This window comes from Gavialis gangeticus, unplaced genomic scaffold (genome assembly GCF_001723915.1).
Source record: "Gavialis gangeticus isolate Ggan-Ray unplaced genomic scaffold, GavGan_comp1, whole genome shotgun sequence".
Lineage (NCBI taxonomy): Eukaryota > Metazoa > Chordata > Crocodylia > Gavialidae > Gavialis > Gavialis gangeticus.
The window spans coordinates 5,847,439-5,855,526 of record NW_017729002.1 but is presented as its reverse complement, the minus strand read 5'-3'; positions in this window follow the sequence as shown (position 1 = coordinate 5,855,526).

Sequence of the window (8,088 nt, the reverse complement as noted above, 5' to 3'; positions counted from 1 at the left end):
CCTCATTATCTGGTGTAATATAATTGTGAAGTTGCAGGTTTCTGTTCTGTCCTTTGTTTTCATGTTGCTGGTTGCTTGGAAGGTCTTTATCTTTCAAATGTTGGATTTTGTCTCTGGCTCTGGCAGTAGGTCTATAGTTTCAGGGAGAGTCAATGCAAGGCGGTGGTAGGGTCGTTAAGCTGATGGTCCGGTCATTCAGTAGGAACTATGTATAGGCCTGCTACCATTATGTCTCAAGCACTCTCATTCTCTCTCATTCATCCAGGGAATCAATTTACATAGGAGGGATAGGTATGAGTCACAGTTACAACACAATTACAATATGGTCTGTCCAGGTATAGGGCACAAGATGGAGACTTGACAATACAAGATGGAGACTTGACACTACTTCCGCTAACTTACAAGAACAGGTCTCAATCATATAATATCAATATAAGAAAGTAAAAATTGATAGTAAGAATAGTGATCACACAATATAAAACAGTAAAAATCAATACCAAAATAACAGAACACTATTTACAATGATACATGGACAATATAAAAGGTGCTTGTTACAATAGTGGAATACAAGAGCTTATCCTATGTCTTATCTTCACTATGTCTTATCGTAGCTACTTATAAGGAATAGAGAGGCAAAGAGGAAGTCAGAAATGGTTGGGGAATGTATTTCTATGTACAAAAAGAAAAAGAAAAATGGTGAGGGTTTGCTGCAAGTCTAATGCACTGTTTGCTAGTACCAATGCATACAGGTACTAGAAAAATGATGTTTTAACTAATGCGCCAAAGCACACGTAGACCCTGGCCAGGAAAGTGGCCACAAATGCTGCCTGGCTAAGCCCCAATCTCCATGAGGCAGAGGGAGCTGTCCTCGCTCCAGAGAAGCTCCCTCCCAGATCCAGTCTCCATGCAGCTTCAAGGGATCTGCCCTGGAGCTGGGACTGCACTCCCTCTACTCCCCTGGAGCCCAAACCTGACCCCTGTGCTGCCTGCTGGCACCTGGAGGAGTCTGTGCTGCCGAGCTGACACCTGGTGGAGTCTGTGCTGCCGAGCTGGCACCTGGAGGAGTCTGGAGCTGCCCCTGGATGATGCAGGGGGGCAAGGCAGGGAAGAAGCAGCCCTGGACTAAACTGCATCTGTCAGGAGCAAATCAGGCACACATTCAGATGTGTGTCTGGGTGCATTTAATCCTGAATTTTCTGCACAGAAAAATCAGGTGCCTTAATTGCACATGTAGATACACCCATATAGTGCAAATCTAGTTCTTCATCACACTGAATTTGGTCAAACCATACAATATGATAGACTCTCACAAGTCAGTAATTATTTAATGTATTTATCTTTTTTCTTTTTTTTTTAAGCAGCAGATATATCCATTTCCTCCCCCATGGGAAAGTGTTTTGATAGCATTCTTAACTTTGAGGGGAGCATACTCTAATCCAGTGGTTCTCAACCTGTCTGAACTCAAGGCATCCCCTCATTGGACTTGAAGCACCCGTCCATAACTTTGGTGAATTAAGTGGCACCCAATTTCAAAAACAAATTTATAGAGTACAATGCTTACCTCCGTGCAGAAGTACATGGCAGTGGAAGGGAAGAGGAGGGAAGGAGGGAATCATCCAGGCAGGGACCAGCTTATCTACTTAGTTTAGCTGTTTATCACCTCACACCTCCCAGCACCCTTCAAAAGATCTGGCTGCTCCCTGGTTCAGAATCACTGCTTTAGTCTACACTATGCTAACAGGAGACAGCAGCCCTTAAACTGTAGCAATTGTGGGAAGAAACTAAGCTCTCGTTGTGCTCACTTTTCCCTTTCCTTCCTTTTGTTCTGACTCTGTGCAGTATGTAACACTGCTGGGTCCAGGTGGATTTTTTCTTTTTTTGAATAAATGTGAGGGGTCTGTCAAGCAGAAAAGGCTGAACCTGATTACAATACTCAAGGAGATGCTCAGATAGTGTGCAAAGGTAATTAGATAGAAGTTTTGCTTTGGTCCCCTGGTGTAGGGCTGTCCACCTTCAAAGCAGCTAGGGACATACACCATGCCAGTCATGTATCCCAAGCCATATACCACAGGGCCTGCATGCCATATGGGCTTCTAAGATTTCTGTCCTGTGGGCAGCACTTTACCTCCCACCTCCAAAACAATATGAGCCCCTCCAGCCCCCACCATGTAAGCCCCAACTGCTACCAGGCATGCAGTGCAAGACCCCCCCACCAATCCCCACCTTCTCATTAGCACTGCCATATGGGAAGCCCAAACCTCTGCCCTGCGACATGGCAGCAAATTTACCAAACTGTATCTGCCCATGCTGCCCTACCCTAGCCTAGAGATCCCAGAGGCTGCTGACAGAAACAGGGGTAATGGGGGAGAGGAGGAGGGAAGGGGAGTGGCAGCCATTCAGGAGCTTGTTGGCCACACCTTAACTCTTCATAGGTCAGATATGGCCTGCCCTGGTGGAACATTTTCTGTCCAGCTTCTTTAATGTAGGTCAGCATCTGAGATGTATTTATATAACCAGAGATCCAGCAACAGTTTACTGTCACAGAGAAAAAATGTCCATAGCGCATACCTGTATTTTCAGACATCTTTTCAGAGACTTATTTGAGTAGGGTGGCAGTATCAGTCTGATCTTTTGCATAAATAATAAAGTTTCAAATTCATGTTATTATCCAAGACAGGGTAGACATTTGTTTGGAAGTTTCAAAACATTAGCCCAGGGGGAAGAAACCCACTACTTAGGAATTTTAAATCCCTCTGAGCTACCACAAATTTACTAAACATGAATTAATGCATTTCCTATATTACTTTTCTTTTTATGTCTTGACCCAAGCTTTTGGGTGAAGTAATTTTAGAAGATCTTATTTTTAGAAGCAATGTTCTTATTGATGCAATAATTTGAGGACTTTTCACACATTCTTCATTGGCAACACATGCAGGCTAAGGCTAAGATGCACTAAGTGGGTGCATCTATACAAGCAGTCCTCGACTTACAACATTTTGAATTACAACATTTTACACTTACAACGTTTATAAATTGACGCAGTTTCAACTTTATGACATCAGTTTTGACTTTACGACACTTGATCCAATGCGACACCATGCCAGCTAACAAGTTCGCTGCATCACTCGTCTCCCTGGAGAACGTGTCCAAACTTCCTTGGACACTTTCTTTAAGAAAGCAGACAAGACTCCAGAAAAACCTGCCAGGACTCCCGAGAAGACTCCAGCCAAGAACCCTTCAAAAAGTCCAACCAAGAGCCCTCTAAAAAGTCCAGCAAAGTCACCTCAAAGAAGTCCTTCCAAATCAATCAGATTGCTATTTACAATATAAATACATTAATGTAGCTATATTACTCATCTATAATTGATCGAGTACAAAATTCTGGGGTATTTTTGGTGAAAATAGGGTATTGGGCCATGGTTCAGGAATAGCATTGTTTCTCATGAGAAAATTGGTTCCGAGTTACGACATTTCTACTTAAGACGCAGTTTTCAGGAAACAATTGTGTTGTAAATCTTAGGACTGCCTGTACATGCATTTACTCCACCCTAGATTTACTGTGCAGTAAGCTACTCAGGAGTAAGGGGTTTTGGGTAGGTGTCTACACATCCAGGGATTACAATGAAAATTTGCTCCTGGTTCCCTACAACGGGCCCCTGCCACCACTGGAGGGAGTTCCAGGATCCCCCTGGGTGCTAGCCCAGGGGTTGACAGGGAGCACTGTGCCAGGAAACAGCTGTCTCTTGGCCCTCGGGGCTGCCTCCTGCTGGAGAGGGGGACAATGTCCCCCTGTTCTGAAGTCAGGGTGCTCCTGGCCCTGGCTCCCTGATCTGGGGCACAGGGCTTGTACAGAGCTGCAGGCAAGGGGCAGGTCCCAGCCCCCTATCCTGATCCACTTCTGGGGCAGTGGGACAGGGGGCCATTACAAAGCCAGTCCAATCATTGGCTCAGCCATCTATCTAAGGCAGTCCACCCTGTCTCACCTGCCATACCTTTGATGTATCTAGAAAGTAGTTGTTTACAAGGCAGGAGGCTGCCCATTTATTGCCCGATGCCAAGGGCATAATACAAGGCTACATAATGCCCGTACACCATGTCCTATGCCTCATAGATGGCATCACTATATAGCTCTGAACCCACACTGGACCCCACTGTACACCTTACTGACATGTATGCCCTAACCTGGATCCCTCCTCCTCAGGCGGTCTAATCTCCGCCCTCATTCTGGGCTGCAAAACTCACTGGAGCCATGACACCAGCCCTGCACTGGGGCTACTAGGCCTTATGCCCCTTGGGTCTCAGGTGTCTAATAATGTGCCTGGAACCTTTGCCTGTCCCCTCTATGGGGTAATTCCCCGGGTCATGGGGGCTGAGGCTATACAGCACCCCGTACTCTCCCTTCACTAGTGAGGCACTGATGTGGCATTTCCTGGCAACCACCCTGCCATAGGCAGCCTTACCACACCATTCAACCCCAACAGGGTACAGTTTCAGGTCATTCCCCAGGACCAGGATCCTCGTCCATCCCCAGTTCCTACCCTTAAGCTCCAGGCTGTTCTGGAAGCAGCAGATCTCTGGACGGGTGATGTTTTCTCTCTGGCTCCCTAGATGTAACTGCCAGCTCAGCTCCTAGGACCTAGGCTTATACTGAGGCTACCTAGGCCTTCCTCCAATCCAGGAGCCCAGTTGCAATCTGGGGGCAGGGGGCTTGGAGCTCCCTGCTGCCTGGGCAGGGGGGCATACTCACTTTGGAGGATTTCCATCCCTAGCCTCTTCTCTGTCTTTCCTGCTAGTTTTTTTCCTCTCTATCATTGTCTTCTTACCTGTCTATCACTCTGGTTGCCAAGCAACCAGCTCTGCCTAAGTTACCTGGACCAGGTGAAAGGGGGTTGGATCTTCCTCTCTATTGTTCTAAGCAGTAACCTCATGGCAGAGGGGTAGTGGCTCAAGAGATGTCAATCTCTGAGATGACCAGTGACGTGTTTTGAATTGGTTGGTTAGTTGATATCAGACTACACCTAGCCTTCATTGGACCCCCAAAGGTGATGTCAATAGGTCTATATAAGCTATGACTGCCCAAGGGGAAGGGGGCAGCCATGAGGAAGACACACACAGCAGCTGAACATTTGCCGCTCTCTCTCCCTCTCATGTAACTGACTGACACACCAGGAACTGCCTGCCTCCAAAGGAAATCCCAGTCAGCCTCTGGATGACACTTGTGAGTAAACTACTGGGAACCTATCTAGGCATATAGCTTGCAGTAAAGGAGATGCACGATCAAAGGCTACCTAGCCACATTGTTTGCTCTAAGGTTATTCTGTGATACCTCTCTATCCTGTACCCTTCCCGAAGCTACCCTCTGTATCAGTAACATTGTCTACTGAACAAAGTGTGGTTGACTCACCAGGAGAGGGTTAGGGTGTGCCTTTTGTATTCCCTTGGCTTGGATGACCCTGGGAGACTACTATTTGTACTTCAGACTAAAGCAAGCACCCCAGGTCCTTGCACTGGGTCAAGCACCCTCAAGGAGTACAAGGCCTGTGTACCCCAGGGGGCACAGGGCCCAGAAACAGGCCAGAAGCCTCGGTGGTGGCGGCAGTACCCCCAGGCTTGTGGGTGTGCACTGGAAAGGGGGTTGGCTGGACAAGAGGCAGCCCTGGGGAGGCACTAGGAGCTTGGTACGTGGTTGGGCGCAGTGAGGTAGGTGGCTCAGTGCAGGAGCACCCCCTACTGGTCCACTACAGTCCCCACCAGGGCTCCTGTGGCATAGCCCACCACAGCAGCAGGCAGTTCCCAGGGGCAGTGAGCTATCTCCCCTGCCGGTGGATGACTTACTGGGAGGAGATTTTGCTTCTGGTCAGGCATCTACACAAGTGCTACGGCACCATTACTAATGTCAAGTAAATTTTCTACTTATATTTACAGGTAGCAAATTTGCTTGGTATTGGGAAGGTTTACTGTAATGTAAGCATGTGTACATGTAGATACTCATGCTTACATGGCAGTAAACTATTTTAATGGAAATTTAAGTGACTCGTGTAGATGAGCCCAGTGGGAAGCACCGAGATGCCTGGCATGCCTACCCTGCATCTGTTTCCACATGCTTCACAGAGCAAGTTTCTGATAATGAATGTCAAGGATGCTTTTTAATCCAGAAAGTCAAAATTTCATAGAGGTGGGCAGAAGCTTCTTATCAAGCATATAAAGTTATATCAGTCCTTTTATTAGGGGAAGATATTTAAATAGTATTTTGGTTCCCAATTCTTAACTGTAGTAACCTACTTTATTAAACCAGGTGCTCAGAGACATGTGAGCCTCTAAAAACAGACCCAGATACAGAATTTCCACTTGGACTTAAATTACAATTCCATTTTATGAATCATAGCTGTCTGTTGCCTATTCCTGCTCTGTTTCTTCTTGGTCCTGAGAATAAGCCATAAATTTAATACACAAGGCATCCTTTTACTCATAACATGGATCCAATTTTAAGTAGTTGAGAAATAATCAATTTGTATTTGTTTAAAGTGTTGTCACTCTTCTGGCCTGCACTGTAGACCTTAGCCTTTGTTTGTGCTGGGATGGGATCTGGGACTATATTACTAGGTAGCATTTTCCCACTTTCAGATTAGATCTTACCTACAGAAGCCCATGTACCTACCAACTTCAGTACCCTTTAGTATCATGTCCAGCTAACAATGATTATTCATGCATAGTGTGACTACAACGTGTGTAGAAAGAATTGCAGCAGGGCATTAGTGTAACTAGGGATGGGCAAGTGGGGCACTAGTCCTGGGTACCAACTTTGGAGGGATACCAGAATTGCCCTCCACCCTTGCAGAGTCCCCGCCCTGGCAACATAAGCAGCCCTACAGTAGTATTCTTACAGTATTGCTCTTACAGTAGCAGCCTCATGCTTGGACACTGTGCTGCTGCTGTAAAAGCAACAGCTAGGATGGGCAGACCATGTGACAGTGGCAGCCAGGGACTCTCTTTTAGTCACCAGCATAGGAAAGATTCCTGTGCTCCTTCCCACCCCCTCTCAGAACCCACATCCCCCGGGGGCCCAGCAGCACGTCCCCCAGTTCTTGGAACCCACAACCCTCTGGCGCTCTCTCCACCCTCAACTCTCCCACAGCATTTGCCCAGGATGCCAACCCTGCTTGTTACACCTCTGCAACAGGGTTAGAAGCCTGATACTTTCATATTATCTCAGATGAGAAAACTGAATGGACAGCAGCTGTTTTATTAATTTTTTTTAAATAAGGTCAGGTTGATTTTATGTTCAGCTCCTATGCAGGTATTACAGCAAAAACAATTATTTGATCTGCTTGGTTCAGATGTTTTCATAGATGATGGCACATTTAGCAGGGCCAAACTTATCCCTGGTGTAAAGCCCAGGAAGTTTCAACATTGTTTTTCTGTCAACTGACCTTTAAGCTCCTGTGCTTATTGACATTCATACTTGAAAGCAGGTGTTTAAAAAAAGCTTTTCATTGTGTTATTTATTCCAGACAGACAATTCTAGGTTAAAAAACAAACCAAAATAATTTTGTGTTCAGCCTTTAGGGATTTTCTTCCTTCCCCTATCACATCCACTTCAGTAGATGTGATCTTTTAACACAGAACAGACTTTTCTCACAATATTATCCACTGGGGACAAATTATAGTATTAAAAGGCATGGATTTAAATTTTCAGCACAGCCCTCCTTAAGGGGGAAAAATAACCTTTTGAAATGAAAGTCAGATTATTTTATAAATTCAAGCTATATGAATGTGTTCCCTAAATAAAAGCCACGTAGGACTATCCCTTAAATATTAAGGAAGTTTCTTATTCATAGTGTTTCAAGAGGTCAGTCTGGTGTCATTTATTTCCACCCACACACAAACTATGAGTTCAGCAAATGATGCACAGGAGCTCTGTGCATTATTTAACACTTTGAATTTTTAAATTCAAAAGCAGCAATCCATCTTCCCTTCACTTTTTCTTCTTTGGACTTGTCTATATTAGGAATATTTTTAAAACATTTTTATTACTAATACCATTTCTGTTTCATTGATTTCAGCAGTCTTGTGTGTCTAATGCAAAGG